Genomic DNA, 23,957 nt, shown 5'->3' with positions numbered 1-23,957 from the left:
AAGAGGACAACTTGAATCTATGAGGATGAATGAAGGTGAAAACATAACCCAGTATAGTACAAGACTAAAGGAGATTGTCAATCAAATCAAAGGAGCAGGTGGAGCTATTGAAGAAAAGGACATAACAAGTAAGTTGTTAAGAACCCTTCTACTAGCTTATGCAATCCGAGTCTCTGCAATCAATGAATTGAGGTTTGTACCCAATATGCTAGTTTCTTTAGATGCTACTATTGGTAAACTACATGCATTTGAGATAAGTAATTTTGATAACGGTGGGTCTTCAGTAAATAAAGTTGAATCTGCTTTCAGTTATTTTCATATTGGTGAATCTGATGATTACAATGATAGAATGAGTAAGTACATTAAAGGGGATCATAGTGGAGCAAGTGAAATATTTCACAAGAACATTGGAAAAGTGCACAAACTGTATGAGGAAATCAGAAAGCAAGAAGAGTTTGAAGCACTATTAGCCAGAAGGTTACCGAGAGGCAAAGGTAACTATAAAGGAAAACTACCTTTGAAATGTTTCAATTGTGATAAGATAGGACATATGGCTTCTAATTGTCCTGACAAAGATTCTACTAAAAAGAGAGATTACCGAGATGACAGACAGAAAGATAATCATTATAGAGGACACCGAGATTTTAGAAGAAGAGATAAGAAGACATGCCTAATAGCTGATGAGGAATCTAATGATGATAAAATAGATGAAACTGATATAGAGGAAGTTGTTTATATAGCTATCAAAGATGGATCAGATGAAGAAAGGTATGAAGAAAAAGCCCTACTATCTCAAATAAGTAAAAATGATTCTTGGATCATAGATAGTGGATGCTCACATCACATGATAGGTGATAAACACAAGTTTGTTATATTAGAAGCTTACGATGGAGGCTATGTAAGATTTGGTAATGATGCACCATGTCCAGTAAGAGGTAAAGGATCTATAACACTTCTTGATAATGCAAAATGCAATGATGTTTATTGGGTTGAAGGTTTGAAATGCAATTTATTAAGTGTAGCACAGCTAAACAACACAGGTTACCGAATAGAATTTCAGAAAGGAATTGTTAAAGTTCATGACAAGAATGGAAAGTTAGCTGCTACCGAGACACAAATAAAAGGTAACACATTTCATCTTGACTCAACTCGAAATAAGTGTTTATACGCAAAGATACATGATACCTGGTTATGGCATAAAAGGTTTTGTCATGTAAATTTTGATAATCTGATCAAAATAAGTAAGAAGCATCGAGTAAGAGGTCTAACAAGTCTTGAGAAACCTGAGAATGCTATGTGCCAAGGATGCCAGATGGGTAAGATGACAAGATCAAGCTTTACAAGTAAGTCCTACACTTCTAAGGGAATTTTAGATCTTGTGCACACTAATCTTTGTGGTCCTATGAAAGTTCAGAGTTATTATGGTGATAAGTATTTGATATTATTTGTGGATGATTACTCAAGGATGACGTCAGTTACGTTTTTAAAGGAAAAATCATAAGCTTTTCAAATGTTTAAATGGTACAAGGCAAGAGTTGAAAATGAAATGGGAAGACAACTAAAATGTCTTAGATCTGATAGAGGAGGAGAGTTCACATCTGATGAGTTTAACTTATACTTCAATGATCATGGTATTAAAAGACAAGTCTCTACATCGAGAACTCCACAACAAAATAGAATTACTGAGAGAAGAAATAGATCTATTGTGGATTGTACCAGAACCCTGATGATTGAAAATAAAGTGTCACAAACATTTTGGAGAGAAGCAATAAGCACAACAGTTTACACCCTGAACCGAGTACAACTGAAGAAAGGAACTTTGAAGACACCATATGAAATCTGGTATGATAAGAAACCTAATGTAAGTTATTTTAAAATCTTTGGAAGTAGATGCTATCTTCACAAAGATGATAGAAATGGCAAGTTTAATCAGAAAAGTGAAGAAGGAACATTTCTAGGTTATTCTTCTAGAAGTAAAGCATTTAAATGTTAGATCAAATCATCTAACAAAATAGTATAAAGTGCAAATGTGAAAATTGATGAATTTGCAGAAAGAAATGATGAAGGAAATTCCAAGGAACCAGAAGATTATGATGAATTTGTCTATGTACAACCGACAAGTTTTACCGAGAAGACTGTTGAAGAAAATGAAGAGAATATCTAGTTACCAAGTGATGAAGAAGATCATATAGAACCTACCGAGTCTATATTAGCCAAGTATGTCAGAAGACATCATGCATCAAGTCAGATTATAGGAGATAAGGATGATCTAGTGATGACAAGGAACAAACTGAGACAAAACACATGTCTGATATCTGAATTTGAACCGAAGATAGTGAAAGAGGCATTTAACAGTGAAGATTGGATAAATGCTATGACAGAAGAGATTGATCAAATCAAGAAGAATGACACATGGACACCTGGTCCCAAGACCAATGGACAAAAATGTAATCGATACAAAGTGGATTTTTAGAAACAAGCTGAATGAAAAAGGTGAGATCATTAGAAATAAAGCAAGACTAGTTTGCAAAGGTTACGCTCAAGAAGAAGGAATTGATTATGGTGAAACTTTTGCACTTGTGGCAAGACTTGAAGGAGTAAGAACATTGTTGGCATATGCTGCTTGCAAGAATTTCAAGGTATATCAAATGGATGTCAAATCTGCATTTCTAAATGGTATATTAGAAGAAGAAGTTTTTATTGAACAACCTGAAGGATTTATTGAAGACAAGAATAAAGATCAGGTATGTAAATTGAACAAAGCTTTATATGGTCTGAAACAAGCACCTAGAGCATGGTATGAAAGATTGCACTCTTATTTAATCAAGATTGGTTTTATAAGAACAAGTGAAAATAGCAATATGTACATGAAGAATGATGAAGACAATGGAATACTGATCTCAACCATATTTGTTGATGATATTATCTTTTGTGGAAATGACTCTCTATGCCAGAACTTTGGAAATGAAATGAGCAAAGAATTTGAGATGTCACTAATCGGTGAGATAAAGTATTTTATAGGTTTACAAATACTGCAAATGAAAGATTAGATTTTCATTACTCAATCAAAGTACATAAAGGAAATTTTGAAATTTTTTGGAATGGAGGATTCAAAACCAGTAAGTACTCCTATGACTACCAACTATAAACTATCAAAGAATGATGAATCTGCATCTGTTGATGAGACACTTTACCGATCTATGATTGGAAAGCTGCAATATGTTGTTCACAATAGACCAGATATAGCACATGCAGTAGGTATAGTTGCAAGATTTTCTGCAGATCCCAAGGAAACACACATGACAGCGATTAAGAGAATTTTTAGATACCTGAAAGGCACTGAAGATTATGGCTTAGTATATCAGAAAGGGTATGATTTTGATTTAAAATTTTATATTGATGTTGATTGGGTAGGAAACATTGATGACAAAAAAAGAACAAGTGGAGGAGATTTCTTTTTAGGAGAAAGACTAGTGAGTTGGCTTAGCAAGAAACAAGGATGTGTTTCACAGTCAACAACAGAAGTTGAATATGTTGCTGCAACATTGAATTGTACCAACATAGCATGGATCAAACAACTATTGGAATGTATAAATGAGCAAGTTACCTAGCCAGTAACTATATTCTATGACAATACTAGTGCCATTAACATTTCAAAGAATCCTGTTATACACTCTAAGACAAAGCACATCTCTATCAAATATTATAATCTTAGAGAAGATGTTCAAGAGAAGAAAGTGGTGTTGGAGTATATTAGCACAAAGGAACAAATAGCAGATATCTTCACCAAGCCACTGTCAAGGGACACTTTTGAGTATCTCAGAAGTAAGTTAGGGATCCTACCTGTATCTTCCATTTACTGACCGAGTTCGGTGAAAGAATCAATTCGATGACTCTACAGAATATCTTTTAAGAGTTGATGCTGATTTACACACTATAGGATGTTTTCTAAAGATGTGCAGGAAACAATAATAGGGAACAGGAATTGAAGACAAAATGCTCTAATCGAGACCAAGTTGACACATAACAATAGGAAATCACTTCATACAGGAAGAAATTATGTTTTAGTTCTTTACTTTTTGGCATTGTTGTCAAAGGGGGAGAAGACTGAAGAAATGAGGAGAAGACTAATGTATGGGGGAGAAATCTGATGACAATAGGAGATCATTTCAGCAATCTCAGCAATCAATCACAACAATCCAAATTTGAACCATTAGGTCAAATCAATTGGTTTTGCCATCAATGCCAAAGGGGGAGATTGTTGGCATTATAATAGTCAAAGGGAGATTGTTGGCATTCCAATTACAATAAGAGATTGTTGGCATTTCAATAAGGATATTGAGAAGATTGATGATGATTATGGATATAACTGATTAAGGATGTTTACTGTCTTAACATTATTATTTTGTCATTGATGTCAAGAAATTGATTTTCTGATTTAGTATGATGTTGCCATATCTTGAGAAGTATGAATTGGTGAGTATAAAGAAGTCGGTAAAAGACGTAGAAATAATATGATGAATAAGGGGAGAAATAAGTTATTCAATGGGCAACTATTACCAAGTTAGACAATGATGAGATCATGATGTTTTAGATTGTTTTTGATATCCTACATATGTTGTTGTTTGTAAGTTTAATACTATACTATGTTACTGAGCAAAGAAACTAGTCGGTAAACCCTAAGGAACCTAGTCGGTAAAGCCTAAGGTTATTGCTATCAGTTAATGAAGGTGGAATGTATACCGAGTGAAGTTTAGTATTCACCGAGTTGCAACTGAGTCATAACAGAATGCATTGAATGAATAAAAGCATTATTTAATGAAGGAAGCTGATGAGTTGGTTATGATTAAATGATTGGTATGCCATGAATGAAGTTTGTTAAAGAATCTATGGCAAAGGAAAATCGACAGGAAGATCTATAGCTTAGATTGAACCGCAATACCCTAGCACAAGTTCCAAGAAATGTATGCAAGTTCCAAGGTAGGGTAAAATGTTTTCAGATCGAAGGATACATTGAACCTGGTCAAGTTTGAAGATCTGATAGCTATGATTGATCATGGGAAATGTGATCAAGGAGATTAAGCGGTTGGAAAATTGTTTATAAATAAGGAACTGTTGATAAACAATGTATGCAGGCAAGTGTATGCACATGAATGCTACATAGTAATTACTGAGCATAGAAGCTTGAAGACCTATTTTGATAATAGTGTATAGAGCCCAGCAGAGGGACAAGAAAAGTCCTATGACTAGATTGTATTGAGAAAATAAGAATTTGCTTTAGCATTTATAGATGTAAAGTTGCAGATATATTTTTATTACTATTATTTTGTGAAGTAACAGAAAATCTCTTAACCGAGTGCACTTAACAGTCTTATTTGTAAATCCTCTAGAAAGGTGACATTCTGATTGAGTGTTTGAAATCCTTTGACAAGGTCACTTCTAACAAGGTGAATATCCTAACAGATCTGAGGGAAATCCCTTAACCGGGTCACATCTAGCAATGTGTTTTGTAATCTTTAACAAGATTTGCTTTTAACCGAGCATACTCTAGCAGAGTATATTTATTAGTGGGTCTGAAATCCCACAGTGGTTTTTCCCTATTTGGGTTTCCACATTAAATCTGGTGTTATATGTTTTGTGATCTTATCTGTTTATGAGTTTGCATATTTTATAGTTTTTGTGATAAGGTTACCGAGGTTGAATCTATTGTTTTTATGGAAGCTTGAGTTTGTATGATTCACCCCCCCTCTCATCTTATTAGCTTGGCATCTATACTAAACACTTAGTATCAGAACTATCAGGATGAATCTACAATTTGAGTGAAGGTAGATATTGAAGCTTAAGAAGGATCTAATCAAGCAGATGTAGTGCTATTCAGACATATCAGAAAAACCTATTATTTTCTAACAATCACAATAGATATTAAAATCCCCTAACCGGGTAGGCTCTAACAAGCTTGGTTACTTTCTAAATCCTCTCACAAGGTGATCCATTAGTTTGGATTCTCAAAACCTCCAGCGAGGTTACTCCTAACAAGGTATTATGCTTTTCATCAAGGCATATTTGTAAATCCTCTAACTGGGTGATTCCTGGCTAGAATTAGTTCCTAATAGAACTTATTATAAAGCTTTAATAGGCTTGGTTCCTAACAGGGTGAACTTTAGAAGAGTTCAGATAGCTATCTTTATGAGTTTCATCTCACCGTGGTTTTTACCTATTTGGGTTTTCCACGTATAAATATTTGTTTCAAGTGGTGAATGTGTTTTGTGGTTATGATCTTATTTCATTAATAATTGTTGATGTTTACAAGTTTTACTATTAAGTTGATATAACAGTTAAACCAGTAAATAATGATATTGATATTGATTTTTGATTACAAGAAAATCAGGTTTTGAAGGGACCCCGAAACCCTTTACAAATTAACCATAAAATATAAAAGCATTAAGAAACTAAACGAGATAGACAACGAAAAAACCAACAAAGTACTAGACAAAAGCCAAAACAAAAGTCCAACACTACAACAACAACCAACAAAAATAGAAAAAAGATAAATTATATTATGTTTTTAAGGGCATTAGCCAATTTCTTGCTAATCCCTTCCATTTATTTGATATTCTCCCTAAGAATTGGGATTTCCTTTGAAGAAGCCAAGGCAACCTTTTTCAAGCTCTCCCTGGTCCTTTTAGCTACACCACCAGGAGCACTATCCACATTGCCAGCCTCAGTAGTAGCCTCTTCAGCATCAAGGTCCACAATAGACTTGGTAGGGCTGGGACCATCAAGGTATTTGGCTATTTCCTCCATGTTCTTGGTCGCAGATTTGAGGATCTCTAGAATTAAAATTAGGAAGTTCTTCATGGAATCCTTCCCTTCCTCCAGCTTGCTGATCTAAACTTCCAGCTTCTCCACCTTTTTGTCCATTTCCTTTTTCCATTGCTCTAGGTTACTTTCACCTTTCTGTCCCTACTCTTCATGATGTTTAGCCTTTTTTCCATTTTATGAATTCTTTCATAAACCCATCTATCAAAACCCAGATGAGCATCAGACTAGTTCTTAAGCTTATCCAGAGTAAGCATACCAGTATTCATCTCATCACTAGCTCTATCCTTTTCCATGCTCGTATCTTCCTTATCCTTGTTCAGTTTTGTTTTCATTTCCTTGTCCTCCTATTTTTTTTGGTTATCCGGCTCCTCCATGGGTTGGTTGTTGACATCACCACAGATCGCACTGTGGATAGGATACTCCTTATTACCCTCATCCTCTTCCTATTTTTCCTTCTCATTACCACTGTCCATTCTGGATGTTTCCTTGACCAATCTTTTCTGATCGAAATCTTCCTCTTCTCCTCATTCCTCTTCCCCCACTTCCTCATCTTTATAACTCTCTACCTTGTCAGTATCATCGATCTCCATATCACTACCTTCTTTTTTCATATACTCAGGATCAACCTCCACATCCTTATGTTTATGGCTCAAATCCGCATCCACATTTTTCTCCACAGAGCCTTTTTTAGCCTTTTTACTCTATTTTTGCAAATCCTTGTTGGGCCCAGAATCCTCACTTTTCCTCTTGCCTTTGTCTAGGGACACTGACAACCTTTTATTTTTCTGAATCACCAAAATCTTTAATTCTCATAAATTAGCAAAATAAGACCATAATGTAGCACAAGAGAAGAGGGGTTCTTAATGTGCTTGTTCAATGAGCACGATAGGGACCTAAAAGGGTAGTAAGGAAGAGACACCCTTTTCTCATGCCTAAAGTGGTTCAGAAGCACAAAATGATAGGTATGGACCCTAGTGAATTGGCCCTCCATAGTGATATACTCCATAATAGCATTAAGCACAAAACCCCAATTTCTTTTAATGTTATATGCATCATAATACCCCCCAGACGCTTTGCCTAATTTATCTCCCTCCTTATCTTTGCATGGAAAGAGATTCATAGCATTATTGGAGACTTTCAGGTCCCTAAAGAAATTGAGGTTAGTATGGGACATACCTGTGACCGTAGAGATGAGGTCCGCATCCAACTTGAATTTGACACCATGGATTTTGAAAATGCCATTTTTCTAGTTTTCAGTCACTCTAGTAACCGCCAAGTTAACTCTTCTTTTGTTATAATCCACCAGTTTTTCCATCAACAATGTCATAAAACCCTTCTCAAACTTCATCTAGACCTTGGGCATCTCCTGCCATCTAGAAAGGTTATCGGGTTCCTCTCTTCTAAGGTCACCTCCCATTCTTGAATTAATTCTGCAATTTTTCTACTTCAACAAATTCAAAGCGAGATTCGAGATGACACTCAAACACTTGAAAATAAGCACCCACAAAGCATGAGAATTTTTTATATTCTTATTTAAAACTTTTCCCTTATGACAAGCTATCTGTAAAGTGGAAAATCGAACCCTAGGTGTTCCCCCACTCCAAGGAGAGAGAAAGGAGGTCACTAGGATTGACGGTTTTCACTTACAAGAGAATTCACATTCAAAAGAGGGGTAGAAACTCACAAGATCCAATCCCACACAATGCAAGATTGAATTCTAAATGAGTTTCAAGGGTTGAGATAGCAAGGATACCCTCTTTTGTAAAGAATGTAGATAGAAGGATTGAACTAGTAGTGTATGTAAAAGTAAGAAAGATTCACTTGTAGATGGAGATAGGGACATGGGATGAAGCTGCAGACCTGAAATTAGCAGTAAAATGTCAAGACGATGCTGTCCTGCAAGTTTGAGCGAAAGTTGATGGGACGATGGTGCCCAGAGTGCACACGGTCCTTCGAAAAATCTGCGAAACGAAGGGGGATCTGTTTGTCTCTACACAAGGATTCCAGATCTTCAATTACAGCCGCTTACCTGCAACCTACACACAGAAAAGAGAGGATGATTGGGGGGTAAGGGATTAGGGGTTTGCCTTCAGGTCAAACCCCAGTTTTGGAATTAACCAAGAAATGAGGATGCTGTAAATGTAAATGTTTGTAATGTAATCAAGTATTGATACCTTGTTGTAAGAATGTTTGTATTCTTACAGTGAAGGTGTAATGATGTTGTATGTTTTAGGTGATCTCCTCTTCAATGGTTGAATCCTTGTCTTGAATGCAACACCTAGCCTTGAATGGAGACCTAGAATGCTCAATTGCTTGAAGGAATGCTTGAACACTTGAATGTTTGAATGTTTGAATGTTTGCCTATCGCTTCTACCTCTTGCACACATATGTTTTTCGCTCCTCTTTTTGGGAGGGCTAATGTAGTTTATATACTTGTCAATTAGGGTTAGGAGACTGATTTTTCTGACCTTAGGCCGACCTAGGAGCATTATTTTCCAAATTGCAAACTTGAAGATCCGATGCCCAACAAGAGACCGGGCCCAAAATAGGGCCAGGGACCAGGGCACTGGGCGCCATGGTCCTGACGGACCAGGGCACTAGGCACCATGGTCCTGAAGGACCAGGGCACTAGGCGCCATGGTCCCACCTCCCGGGATAGCAGGGTGCAAGGAGGATCAGGCCAAGGTGTAGAAAGATGTAGTTTTTGATGTCATAAACAGGTTTTGGGGTCTCCATTCAGGTTCAACATTGCACTGCCATCGTGAAGACCCAAATGCAGTCGAAATTAAAAGTGTTGCAATTTTACAATGCTACATTTAGCCCCCACTTTAGTGAGAGTATAAGCGTACGCCCATACTTCTGATAAAGTACAAGGAAACAACATTGAAAGACTTTCACCATGTCAAGGAGTGAAGATACACCAAGCCCCCAGTGGACTAAGGATCTTACGACTTCGATTGACAAAGTAAAAGGGAAGATCATGAGGGAGAACCATGACTGTCAGTTGTAAGGTTCCCTCACTATGAGTCATGCAAGAATAATACCAAAAAATTTCAAGGCAAAGCTAAGTTTGCCAAGAAATTTTTAAGAATCTTGAAGAGATATGAATGGAGTGTATGCCCCCTATGTTAAAGCGATCGCACATGCCTCATCGGGGGTGATTTCTTTAAGGTAGTGATACACATAAGAAATGAGAAGGTAAAGGAGCATGTTATCGCAAGGATTTAGCCCCCAAGTGTGAGATAAACCCAAGGATAATAGACACAAAACACAAATCACGAGGTGACTTCTCTTTCCTTGGGGTCAGTATGCTGTATGATAATTCATGTATATCATATGTATGTATGCATAATTGTTTTCATTCCCCAATCAAGGAAGGTCACCTAGAAGAAGGGAACACATGTTTCTTTTGAGTCAACATGAGAGAGACCAAAAGAGATCTCAATGCTTTGCATCGTCCTCAAGTAGACAACACTAAGGACAACAAATAGAAGAATGAGAATAACACATAGAAGAAGTAACAAAAGAGATCAAGAGAGGAGGAGAGAGTCTGCTATGCTAATGAACTAGTCTAGCACGTCATCCACCCCCCGATCTTGCTGATCAATATTTTGGAAGGCAGGAAACACACTAGAGGAGGAAAATCCAACACAGTAGATGGAGCTATCACAAGATCCAAACAAGGGCTATGTTCATGTTCCAAGCCACGTTGTTCTTGTCTAGGAGCTAAGATAAGTGCTTTAGAAAATTCGTTAGATAAATGGTTATCAATATCAACATATTCATATTCACTATCAGAAGCAAGAGAAGTAACATTTTCATCATGAATAACATTTTCATCTATATCATCATCAAGATTTATAAAAATAGGATCTTTAACTCGCACAGGATCAAAACCATCATGTATCTTATGTTTAGGAGATTTTGGCTCAATTTTCGGCTAAGGAGAAAATGGAATAATACTAGTTGAAGGTGTCTTTGGGGATTGCAAAGTTTGAGAAGTAGCTGCACGAGCTCTAAGACGATGCTTTCATTGGCATTCATGCGCAGAACGATTTCGTCTAGTCTTAGTAGGAAGTTGAGAAGATTGAGGAGGAGGAATGTTCTCATCCTTATCACTTGGGTGTTTAGGTTGTGGTCTCTTAGGTTGGACAATAGGAGAAGAGGAAGGTCTCTTCTCTCTAAAAGAGGAAGGAGGAGGAACTGCTCCATATAAGGGAGGAATATCTAGTTTAGGAAGGAGACCAAGTCCATCATGACGAGGAGGTATAGGTCTACCTTTAGAAAGTTTATTAGACATAGACATAGTCACATCCATAGGGATGGGTTGGGAATCTTCTTGAGGAAAGACACTAGTTTTATCTTTCAAAGGAAGAACTTCCTTCTCAAGAATGATAGGAATATCAAGTTTGGGTGTTCTAGGTTCACTTAGAGATAGGATCATATCTTTTTTCCACTTTCGATAAGATTTGAAAAGATGATCACTTCGCGGTGGAAGAGATTGGAATTGTTTAGGCCAAAAATAATCAATAGGAATGCTAGAAGTTCTTTCAGCTAGTTTAAAGAGACTATGATTGATAGTAACAACTTCACCATTATGGGGAAATTTCAAACACTTGTGAATAGGAGAAGCAATAGCTTTCATGGAAGATAGCCAAGGATAGCCTAGCTTCACATGAAATTGTTCAAATGATGGAATAATAGCAAATCTCACATCAAGGGATTTGTTATGGACCTCAATAGGTAATGTAATAGAACCAATTGCTGGAGAAGAAAATGCATCAAATAATTTCACAACCACATTTGTTTTATCATAGATCACATGATTCAATTGCAAAGTAAAAAGAAATTCTTCAGTAATGACATTAACCATACAAGAAGGATCAATAAGCACTCCACGGCAAGGTGTATTCTTGACTTTTGCAACTATATATAAAGGACCATCAGGTGCCCTGATAGTTTCACTGGAATCAAATGTGATGGAAGGCTCTTCAAGGATTTTCTGCTGCTCTACAAAGTTAATCACATTTGGAGTCATACACACAAGACCATCAGGTGAGAAAGAGGAATCGTTAGTCTCAATCACATTAGAGGTATGAGAAGGTAATGGCTCAGTAAAAATCTTAAGATTTTGGTTAGGAAGAGCTATAGATGTGTTGCCTTTATCATTCACACCTAAAACAGAGATAGTATTATTATCAATCAAATCTTGAATTTTACCCTTTAAAGCAAAACATTTTTCAGTATCATGCCCAGGTTGACAATGAAATTGACAAAAAGATTTGTTATCAAAATAGGGTGAATTAATATTTATAGAATCTATTTGCTTTATAGGAGGGAGGGTAAGCACATTTCATTCCAGTAACTTATTCATAATACTATGCAATGATTCATTCAAAGGAGTAAACTCTCTTTCTTTCTTGAAAAACTTAGAAATAGGAGGCACACCTGATGTTGCATTCACATTGTTGTTGGTGATGTTTTCATTGAACTTAATGAACCCTCTATTCGGTTTAAACTTCCCAAATGGTTGTTTACTACTATCACCCTTATCACTCGGAGCCATAGGATTTGCTTGTTCCATTTGACTCACAGTCAGTTGATAATTGTGAAGAGTTGCACACAATTGTTGGAAAGAAGTAAACTCAAAAAACAGAAGTTTTTCTCTAATATCTTTTTGTAAATTAGAAATAAAGATTCTTTGAATATCATTGTTAGGTACTAGAAAAGAAATTTGAGCACACAAATGCTTATATCTACCAATGAAATCAATCACTTTTTCTTTAACACCTTGTTTACAATGCATTAAATCAATCAAAGTAACTTTAGGACTTATATTGTTTTGAAATTGTTGAATAAAAGCATTTGCAATTTGTTGGAAAGAAGTAATAGAATTAGAAGGCAACGAGCAATACCATTGTAGAGCCTTATCTCTTAATGTTCTAGTAAACGGTTTTGCAAGCAACCTTTGGTCATGAGCGAAATCAGTACATATTGTTTGAAAGGTCTTAACATGTGTTAGAGGATCACTTTTACCATTATAAAGCTCCAATTGTGGGATTTCAACATGCTTAGGGGGGATAGCTCAAACAATGTCAAGAGAAAGTGGGCTCGCAACATCAAATGTGGGCACACTAAACTTAGATTGATTCATAGAGGCAATTTGTTGCTGTAAAGAAGAGACAGTTTGTTCAAGATTGTTAATGGTCGCTTTAGTCGAAGAGTTCATATTAGACATGTTAGATTGTGATGGAGGTATTATGTTATTAAAAGAAGGTATTGATTGAGAGTAAGGTGGTGGGACACCATGATAGTTTGTCATAGGAGATGATTGGAAAGAAGGAGCACTACAAGGAGGAATGGAATGGTTAAATGAATTCCCCCTTTGCATCATGTTCATTTGTGGAGATGTAATAGGGACATTCATTGAAGGAATGAATGAAGAAGTCAGATTGAATGAAGGAAGAGGGTTGATTGAAGAGGAAGGATTGCCCCCATGACTGGTGATCATAGGTGGAATGTTTTGTATTGAAGTAGTCATTATGTTTGATGTAAAAGTAGGTATACTAGCAATAGAAGTTGTCAAAGGAATAGAATGACTGACTTGAGTAGGAGGTTGTGTATAACCTAAAGTTTCGGCACAACTCTTCATAGGCATCACATTCGAATCCACAATGTGTGCAATACTATGCAAAATATCAATTCCATTCTTATCACTTTGAACCATACATTTTAGACCCTCAATTAATGAAAGAGCTTGACTATCGGGGTATTCTTGAGACATCCATTGCTGAAAATCATCAAATTGGTTATCCAATTTTGAAAGTTGTTCTACAGAAACCTCATGGAGAGCTTCTTCATCATTAAGAGGATTAGAGGAATTACCCATGTCCTCGTTAAAAAGGCCATTCAAATTAGGTTCCATCTCCTCGGTAATTAAACCTTGAAAGACTTAATTCTAAGGGTTCATCTAACGGGAATAGTGTAAGTAGGGCTTATTGTTGTAAAACTCATGCACTAGAGATGGAGAGAAGATTTTGAATTTTGAAAATAAAGTTGGAAAAATTGAACAATGAGATAATGATTATCCAATTTGATCTTTGTGAAAGAAGAGGGAAACACAACTTCCAAGAAAGGTAGGCACAATTGAAAATTAGGGCCAAGGGGGTAGCACTTAATTTTAATTGTTATCTTGAAAATTGAAATCTTGAATTTTGAATTTATTTTCAAATTTAGAGGTAGAAAATTTCAATAAAATCAGTCAATCTCCTAGATTTAAGCTGTTAAATGCAATCATGACAATCTCCCGAAATTTTGGAAAAAATGTCAAGGACCGTGGCGAATGGAGTGCACACGGTCCTCGCAACTTTTTTCAAAATTTTCAGGGATGAAAGTTATGATGATTTTAAAGCTAATCTAAAAAAATTGAGTGATTTTACAATCTGTAGATAGGCCAAATTAAAGTTGCAATCTCAAAATTGAACCCTACCAAGATTGTTGAAAAATGCAAAATTTGAATTTTGAAAAAGAGAGGGAAACTGAAAATTTGAATTTTATGATTTTAGAGGGAATACTAAAAGCAATGAAAGCTTTGAAATTTAAAAGTTGACTCAATTTCATGCAAAATTCAATTTTGAAAGCGGAAATCAAAGTTGTTGCAATTAAACACTTAATTTCAAAAGTCACAAATTGCAAAAAAAATTGAATAAAGCACTGAAACTTTGAATGAATGCCAACACACTTTTCATATTTAGGATAGTAAGAAACACAATTTTAACAAAAAATTTCAATTTCAACAATTTTTGAATGATTATAAGCCTTAATCCAAGCAATCACTAGACCAACTTTGACTTTAATTTTGAAAGTGTTAGAATTGATGAAATCAGCCAAGATTCTGGATTCTAGCAGAAAAATACAGTAAGATCTAGCTCCCAAAATTTTAGAAAAAATGTCGGGGATGATGGCGCTCGGGGTGCGCACGGTCCTCGCAACTTTTTTCAAAAAATTTCAGGGATGAGAGATATTATGATTTTGTTGCGGAATCCAAAGTTACAGCCGATTTGGAGGTGTTTTGATCAGTGAAATCATCGGTCAAAGGTTGAATCAAGAGGGTTTTAAAAAAAAATTAGGGTTTTGACACTTAACCACTTAATTTTCAGAATTAAAGCACAAATATGAATTGACAATTTGCAATAGAAGGGTAGATCTGAAACAAGCATTAACAATTAAACATTTCACAAGCTCAATTACTAAAAAGAAAATTTAGGGTTTTTATGCAATTAACCTCTAAAATTTGCAAAAGATCAAACATGGAAATGTAATTAAGGAAGAAAAAATTTTCAGATCTAACCATGAATAATCAGAATTAGGATGTTCACGTCGGGTTCACCAAAATGTAAAGCGGAAAATTGAAGCCTAGGTGTTCCCCCACTCCAAGGAGAGAGAAAGGAGGTCACTAGGATTGACGGTTTTCACTTAGGAGAGACTTCACATTCAAAAGAGGGGTAGAAACTCATAAGATCCAATCCCACACAATGCAAGATTGAATTCTAAATGAGTTTCAGGGGTTGAGACAGCAAGGATACCCTCTTTTGTAAAGAATGTAGATAGAAGGATTGAACTAGTAGTGTATGTAAAAGTAAGAAAGATTTTCTTGTAGACGGAGATAGGGACACGGGATGAAGCTGCAGACCTGAAATTAGCAATAAAATGTCAAGACGATGCTCTCCTGCAATTTTGAGTGAAAGTTGATGGGATGATGGCGCCCGGAGTGCACACGGTCCTTCGAAAAATCCGCGAAACGAAGGGGGATCTGTTCATCTTTGCACAAGGATTCCAGATCTTCAATTATAGCCGTGTACCTACAACCTACACGCAGAAAAGAGAGGATGATTGGGGGGTTAGGGATTAGGGGTTTGCCTTCAGGTCAAACCCCAGTTTTGGAATTAACCAAGAAATGAGGATGCTGTAAATGTAAATGTTTGTAATGTAATCAAGTATTGATACCTTGTTGTAAGAATGTTTGTATTATTACATGTGAAGGTGTAATGATGTTGTATGTTGTAGGTGATCTCCTCTTCAATGGTTGAATCCTTGTCTTGAATGCAACACCTAGCCTTGAATGGAGACCTAGAATGCTCAATTGCTTGAAGGAATGCTTGAACGCTTGAATGTTTGAATGTTTGAATGTTTGCCTATCGCTTCCACCTCTTGCACACATATGTTTTTCACTCCTCTTTTTGGGAGGGGAAATTTAGTTTATATACTTGTCAATTAGGGTTAGGAGACTGATTTTTCCAACCTTAGGCTGACCTAGGAGCATTATTTTCCAAATTGCAAACTTGAAGACCCGATGCCCAACAAGAGACCGGGCCCAAAATAGGGCCAGGGACCAGGGCGTTGGGTGCCATGGTCCCACCTCCCGGGACAACAGGGTGCAAGGAGGATCAGGCCAAGGTGCAGAAAGATACAGTTTTTGATGTCGTAAATAGGTTTCGGGGTCTCCATTCAGGTTCAACGTTGCGGTGCCATCGTGAAGACCCAAATGTAGTCAAAATTGCAAGTGTCACAATTTTACAACGCTACACTATCATCTCCTTTTTAAAGTTTTGATGTTTAATAATTAATACAACCATGATTAAAATGCAATCTTTCTTTCCCCATAATTTTATCCTTTCTAATGAGGTCTTTAAAATTCAAATCAATATTATCTTCACCATTCCATATGCTTTTTTTTTTGGATATAACGCTAAGGTTAGCAAGACCATCCGCGATGACATTCTTTTTGCTAAAGGAATGCTCAAAAATAATAGATTTAAAACTAGTAATAATTTCTCTAGCCTTAAAAATGATATTTTTGATGGACCACAAAGGCTCAACTTCACCCTTTAGGTATTTAATAATGATAAGAAAATCTCCCTCCAACCATAATTTGTCATGATCTATATTTTTAGCAATAATCAAAATATTAAGGGCAGCCAAAGCTTCAGCATAATGGCTTGTTTAGTTACCCAAAGGACCAGCAACAACCACAAGACAACCTCCAACAAAATTCTTGACAATACCCCCATATCCAGCATTGCTAGGATTTCCCTTAGATGCCCCATCGAAATTGGCCTTGATCCATCCCTAGGGAGGGAAGCTCTAGAAAAGACCATCTCTAACTTTATCCTTGCTATTTCTGCTATTGGAAAGGTTCCATCTTTCATTAAAATCTTCCTTAGCAGATAATCCGGTATCAATGTCATATAAGCAATCATGGATCCCTCTATAAATTTTATCCACCACTACTTCAGGGTTGCACTTTTTTCCCTAAAAATCTTGTTGTTACGCTCCTCCTAGATATTCTAGGTGACAATGGGGAGAATAAGTTTCCAAAGCTCAACATTCTTAGAATTAGAGCTAGGGCAAAACCATTGCTGCCAGAACTCTTCTAGTGAGTTGGGGAAAACTCAACTCAACTTCCACTTATTAAGAATTATATTCAAAATATCCTGACTGAAAGTACACTAGTAGAGGATATGGCAGGTAGACTCCTCCTCCCTGTAGCAAAGAGAGAAACTATTAGAATAAACAAATCCATGCTTATGGAGATTATCAAGGGTTAGCACCTTATTTTGGATAAAGATCCAAAAGAAGATATTAATTTTGGGAGTCAAATTCTTCATCCACACTTTCTCCCATAGAGGAATCTCATCCAGAACTTTGTAATGTATAGAGATAGCTAAAGAAACAAAATATCACCCATTAGAAGTTTCCCTCCAAATCATACAATCATCATAATGCTCCATGAATATTTTGGAAGAGAGCAAGGTCTCCAAAAATCTTAGGCCCAAACAAACCTGCCTAAACTCAATCCACTTACCATTTCTCTAGTAACCCCTAACAAGGTCTCCATACCTTCTTTTAAACTAGTCTTTCCATTCATTAAGAATGGGGATTTCCTCCAATGGTTTATCCATTAGCCATCTATCCTCCCAGAATCTGATAATTCTCCCATTACCCAGTTTCCACTTTCTTCTAGCAGTAGCCCAGACTTTAGCCATTTGAACAACATTCCAAATAAAAGAGCCATCCACAAGGAAGGAATTATTATCCATAAATTCTTCATTAGATGGTTGCATATTAAGGTATTTTTTTTTCCAAATGGAATTCCATTCCCTTTCCTCCCCTTTCATTCTCCAAATTTGTTTAGCTAACAGGGCATTGTTCATAGTCATAATGTTCCTTATTCCCAGCCCCCAAAAGCCTTAGGAGTGTAAATATTATTCCAAGCAATAAGGGGAATTCTATTTTTATCTTCCACTCCCGACCATAAGAATTTTTTTTGTATTCTTTCAATGACCTCAACAAACTTCCTGGGGATCTTAAATAGACTAAGGGCATAGATAGACAGATTTTAAAGAATATCCTTAAGCATCGTTACCTTACCTGCTTGGCTGAGGAGGGATCCCTTCCACCTAGCCAATTTGGAATTAAATCTATCAACCAACTTCATCTAGAAATTATCTGAAGGCTTTAAGCATAGAGGGAGACCCAAATAAGTAGAAGGAAACTCTACAATTTTACATCCAAGGATCCTTTCAATCCTTCTTTGTCCACCCATAGGGGTTTTGATGAAGAACAAAGAACTCATATCCTAATTTATTTTTTTCCCAGAAGCAGCTTCATAGGAATCCATGACAATCTTTATATTTCTAGCTTCTTCCATGGTAATATAGTCATCTATGAACTGTTCATGAGTACAGGTTAAGTTGGACGAGGAAGGCTTAAGGCCTTTGAGTTTCCCTTCCTCCATAGTTCTCATAATAAATTTGTCCAAACTTTTTGCCAAGATAGTAAACAAGATAGGAGAGATAGGATCCCCCTATCTTAGGCCTCTAGAACTTTTGAAGAAACTGGGGGGAGATCTGTTAATAATAACAACAGTTTAGGTAGTACTAGTCAGCTTAGAACATAGCTAAATCACCTTTTTCCCAAACCCAAAAGCTTTCATAATTTTGAAAAGGAATTGCCAATTCACTCTGTCATAGGCCTTGGACATATCCAGCTTCAGAAAAAAGCCATGTTTTTTAGCGATAGTTAGAGAATGAATGTTCTCATGAACTGAAAGGATAGAATCTAGAATCTATCTACTAGGGACAAAACCATTTTGCTGCGCATAAATTATGCAAGGAAGGATTTCCAGTATTCTAGAAGTAAGCACCTTAGATATTATCTTGTAAAAAGAATTACAAAGACTAATAGGTCTAAATTTATTGAGAGAATCAGCTCCAAGGATCTTAGGGATGAGGACAATAAAGGTAGCATTGTGTTCTTTGAGAAGCCTTCTAGACCCAAGGAATTCTTTAACACCATTAAAGATGTCAATCTCCACAATATTCTAAAAAAATTGAAAGAAGAACATAGGGAATCTGTCTGAACCAGGAGACTTGTCTCCAAGAAAGGAAAAACTGCCTTTTTGATCTCCTGATTCGAAGGGATCCTAGATATTTTTGTTGTCATCCTCATTTAAAATGGTAGGGATACCTTGAGAAAGAAGGTCTTGATTTATGATATCCAGAGAATCCTCACCACCCAAAAGATTACTAAAGAAATCCATAACATCCTTTCTAATTTCATCTTCATCTGACAAAATACTCCTATTACTAAATAAACTAGAGATTCAGTTGGCCGCCCTATGCTTAAGAGAAGTCACATGGAAAAAATGGGTATTTTTATCACCTTCCTTCAAATATAACACTCTTGATCTTTGTCTCCAAAAGGTTTCTTCATTAGAGATAATTTCATGGTATTTGGAAAGAAACCCATTTTCAGAATTCCTTAAATCCTTAGAAAGGCCTTCCACTTGAATTTTATCCTAAAATTCTTTAATATCTATCTTAATATTGGCTTTCATTTTGAAGATATCTCCAAAAGTCTCTTTATTCTATATTTTGACTTTGGCTTTGATAATATTAAGCTTTTTGGCCACTCTGAATAAAGCAGTACCCTCAAGCTCTAAATTCCACCACTCAGAAACAAAATTTTCCAGAGAGGGGTGGGATAACCAAGCTTTTTCAAATATAAATGGAAAATTATGTTTTGAGGAAGTAGGATTGGCAATTAAAGAGATAGGATAATGATCAAAACTAATCTTAATGATAGACGCCAGAGAACAATTATACTTAGAGAGCCAATCGGGGGAGATAAGGGATCTATCCAACCTAACTTGAATGAGATCAGGGCCAATTCTTCTATTGGTCTAGGTATAATTAATCCCTCTGAGATCCACATCCATCAAAGCTTGATCATTGATAAAGTCCATGAGATTTTGTCTTCCATCTAACTGCAAAGGAAGACCTCCCATATTTTCATCCTCTTTTAAGGGAGTATTGAAATCTCCCATAATCATCCAACTTTTATCTGAAAACCTTTGTCTCTCTTTTGCCAGACTCCTCCAAAATTTAGCTCTTCCAGCTTTAGTACTAGATGCATATATATTAGAGATAACCCAGACAAATTTATCCCTAATATGCTCAAGCAAAAATGAGGTCATGCTAACCCCTGAAGCGATTTCCTTACCTTGAATGGAATTCTGATTCCAAAAGATAGTTGTGCCTCCTAAGACCCTCTAAGCTAGTACCAATCACCCCATTATTTTTAAAAATTATAGTTTTTTCCACTTTATCCTTACACATCTTAGTTTCTTGAATAAGAACTACATCTATTTTATGATCTATAATAATATTACGCAACACATCCTTCTTGTGGGGGGGTTCAACCCTCTAATATTTCATGAAATTATCTTCATAGTTTAATCAGAGATAAGGCTGACTCGATGGAAATCTGTGTTCCATCAACACGGTTCTTCCAACTTTCCTGTTCCCTCTAATTCTTTAGAGAGGGTCTCCCCTATTTTTTGTTCTAATTTTTAACATCTGCAACCTTCTTATTCTTGCTTTTGGTTGAGATACCTCCATTGGGTCCTCCATTATTTGACTTGCCTTCTTTATTACTGGAAATCCAAGGATTTCCCTCAAGATCCACCATCTCCATGCTTCTAGGAGGAGTTTTACATTGGGGGTTCAGGTTCATATTTCCAGTCTACTTAGAACTTCCATTGGTTAATAACAATAAGGCACCATTTCCAAGATATTGCAGTCCTAAGCTTCATTAAAGTTTTCTTTGTTTTCCTTGTTATTAGATAAAGCCGAAACATAATTATTGGATAAATCAAAAAATTTACCTTAGATGATAAGACCATCCTTCAAATCTGCAGATTCAATATTTTGAACCAGGTCTACAGTACCATCCTCTCCCTCCTCATTACTTTCTTTTTGACTATTAGATCAGGTGCAAGAAGAGTTTTCATTGTAGTTATTCATACCCTTGTTTTTCTTATTTTCCAACTCGATCGCTTCCTCCTCAAGGATTAACTTTGAAGTTGAAGCATCATTATTCCCTTTTGTTTTCCATTTCTACTTCAGATTAGTATCAGTTTTAGTATTCTTACCCTTCTTGGAAGGATAGGATTTCGCCCAATGACCCAACTTTTTACAATGAAAACCCACAAACCGGAGAGATTCATAATCAATCACTTGGGTCCATTTCCCCAGTTTAGACAAAATCTCAATGGATTGAGGCATATCCATCATTTGATTAACATTAACACAAATACAAGCAAAAATCAACCTAGATTTGGCTGCAGTCATCAGTTCGATCGACAGGAGTTCCCTAAAGGAGCTCGCAATCCCTTTAAAAACCTCCTCATTCCAAAACTCCAATGGAAGGCCAAGAAGATGCATCCATACAGGAGCCAACACGAAGAAGGAATCATCCAATGGTAAGTTAGGAGCCCATTTCTGTAAAGCCAAAGTTGACTTCCCGAACATCCATGGACCTTGATAGAGCGCTTTATTCAAATATTCTTCATTATTAAAAGCAAAGGAGAAAAACCCTCTAGGAAAAGCCGCCACATCCACTTGGCCTTTGAGAAACCATTTTCTCCTTATAAAGTTTCTAACAACATCAATGTTAGGTCTAAAACTAGAAAATCACCCTACTAAATTCATAGCCAGACTAAAGACAGAGAAATCAACCATCTTATCCGGCACAGATATAGCAAAAACCCCTGTCACAGAATCAAAAAGATTTTTGACTTTTGGAAGTCCAGAATGCACCAAAGGCCTAACTCCAAATAGAGTCATCCATTTCTTTACTTTACTTCTATCATGTGGGTCCTCTACTTTGGAATCTTTATCTTCAACCAATTTGTTAATCACCTTGTTCCCCACAGGATCCTGGGAGGCTTGGGAACCTGCATGATCACCAACACTAGGCGTAGAAAGTCCACCATCACCCTGTTTGAAATTTGAAATTCCTTCTCACCGCTCACCTCCTCCCACCATCAATTCCTAAACCTATTTTTCATTTTGATATGTGGAAAGTTGATCCAAGCATAATGGTATAATTTGAACCATAATTATTGATATTGGTTGATGTTAATAATCTTTGAGATATTATCTTGAGAGAACTATTTTAATTGATAAGTTTGAGTTTGGGAGTTTGTATTAGTTTTTGAGTATACTGATTCACCCCTCCCTTTCTTAGTATTCTACCAAATACTTATTTCTTTCATCATATAATCAACCCTTGTCCCTACCCTATTTTGGGGTAGGACCCTTCCTAGAGCATGCATTGTGGGTTGTGTAGTGAGCGGGAAAACTCTTGCAATGTCAGCCCGTGATGAAAATAAAATCCACTAACATGTATTTAAGGGGGCATTTACTGTCTCATTTGCATAAGTTGGATAAGATTGGAGTGTGCAAAAGCGATCAAGCATTCAAGAGCATTCAAGTATTCAAGCATTCTTTTACAGCATTGAACATTCTCAAGTCTCCCTTTAAGGATAGGTGTTGTATTCAAGTCAAGGATTCAATCATTGAAGAGGACATTGATTTCTATATTCAATTCCATACAATAATTTACATCAACATTTCTACTACAACCTCCCTTGAGGTGACTTACAATTTAGTCTTTCATTTACATCTACTTGCAAGTACTTTCTTTCATTACTTGGTTAATTTAAAAACTGGGGTTTGACCTAAAGGAAAACCCCCAATCCCAACCCATTTTCCTCTCTTTTTTGTGTGAGGTTGTAGGTGCACAACTGTACTTTCATATTCAGGCTTCATTTGTAGAGATAGAGAAACCCTTTTCATTTCGTGGATTTTTAAGAGGACCGTACACATTCTCACCATAGTCCAAGCAAATTTTTCTCAAATTTGTAGGGCAACTTCATCTCGACATTTTATTTCCAGATCCAGGTACATAGATTCATCCCATATTTCGATCTCAAGTTATAATCGATTCTTTGTCACTTTTGCACTACATAATTCAATAAATTCCCTTTCCATTTCAAGCAAGGAAAAGGGGGACCATCCTAACATTCTCAATTCATTCAGAATTCAATCCATCATCTTTGTGTGGAGAAATTGAATCTAGTGAATTATTGCATCCCCTTCTTCCTAATGTAATGGTGAAAAGTGCTTGAAGGATAATCAATAGTGAAACTCTCATCTCTGTTTGAGGGAATAGGTAGTTTTCCTCTTAATCTATCATTCACCATTTTTCCACCATTACATTTTGGTGAACCTGACATCTTGCATGCTTTCCTTTGAACAACATTGCATATTTTTCATTTACAAGTTTCAACTTTCTGCAAACTTAGTGGTTAAATCATTCAAAACCCTAATTTTTAAATTTAAAATTAAACTTGTGATTTGTAAAAATTGCTTGTGGTTATATTAGATCTTAAAATTGTCTTGATTGTCAAATTCAATTTCCTCATTGTCTTGTTCAATTTGCAATTAAACTTTACAAAATTAAGAGGTTACTTGTTAAAACCCTAATTTTAAAAAATCATCTTGAACTTGTGCAAAAATTGGATTTCCATTTAATTTTCAGATTTGTTATTGTTCTCAGATTTGTCTTCAATCCTACAATTCAAATTTTTAATTTCCCCCCCTTTTTTCCCAAAATTCAAATTTCAAAATTAAGTGGTTAGGTCATCAAACCCTAAATTTTAAAATTAATTGGATTTTGTGTGAATTTCAAATCAATTTCATTTATATTCAGATTTCTAAACATTTTCC

Source organism: Cryptomeria japonica, chromosome 2 (genome assembly GCF_030272615.1).
Source record: "Cryptomeria japonica chromosome 2, Sugi_1.0, whole genome shotgun sequence".
In the NCBI taxonomy this organism is placed as follows: domain Eukaryota; kingdom Viridiplantae; phylum Streptophyta; class Pinopsida; order Cupressales; family Cupressaceae; genus Cryptomeria; species Cryptomeria japonica.
Note: the sequence above shows the minus strand (reverse complement) of the source record.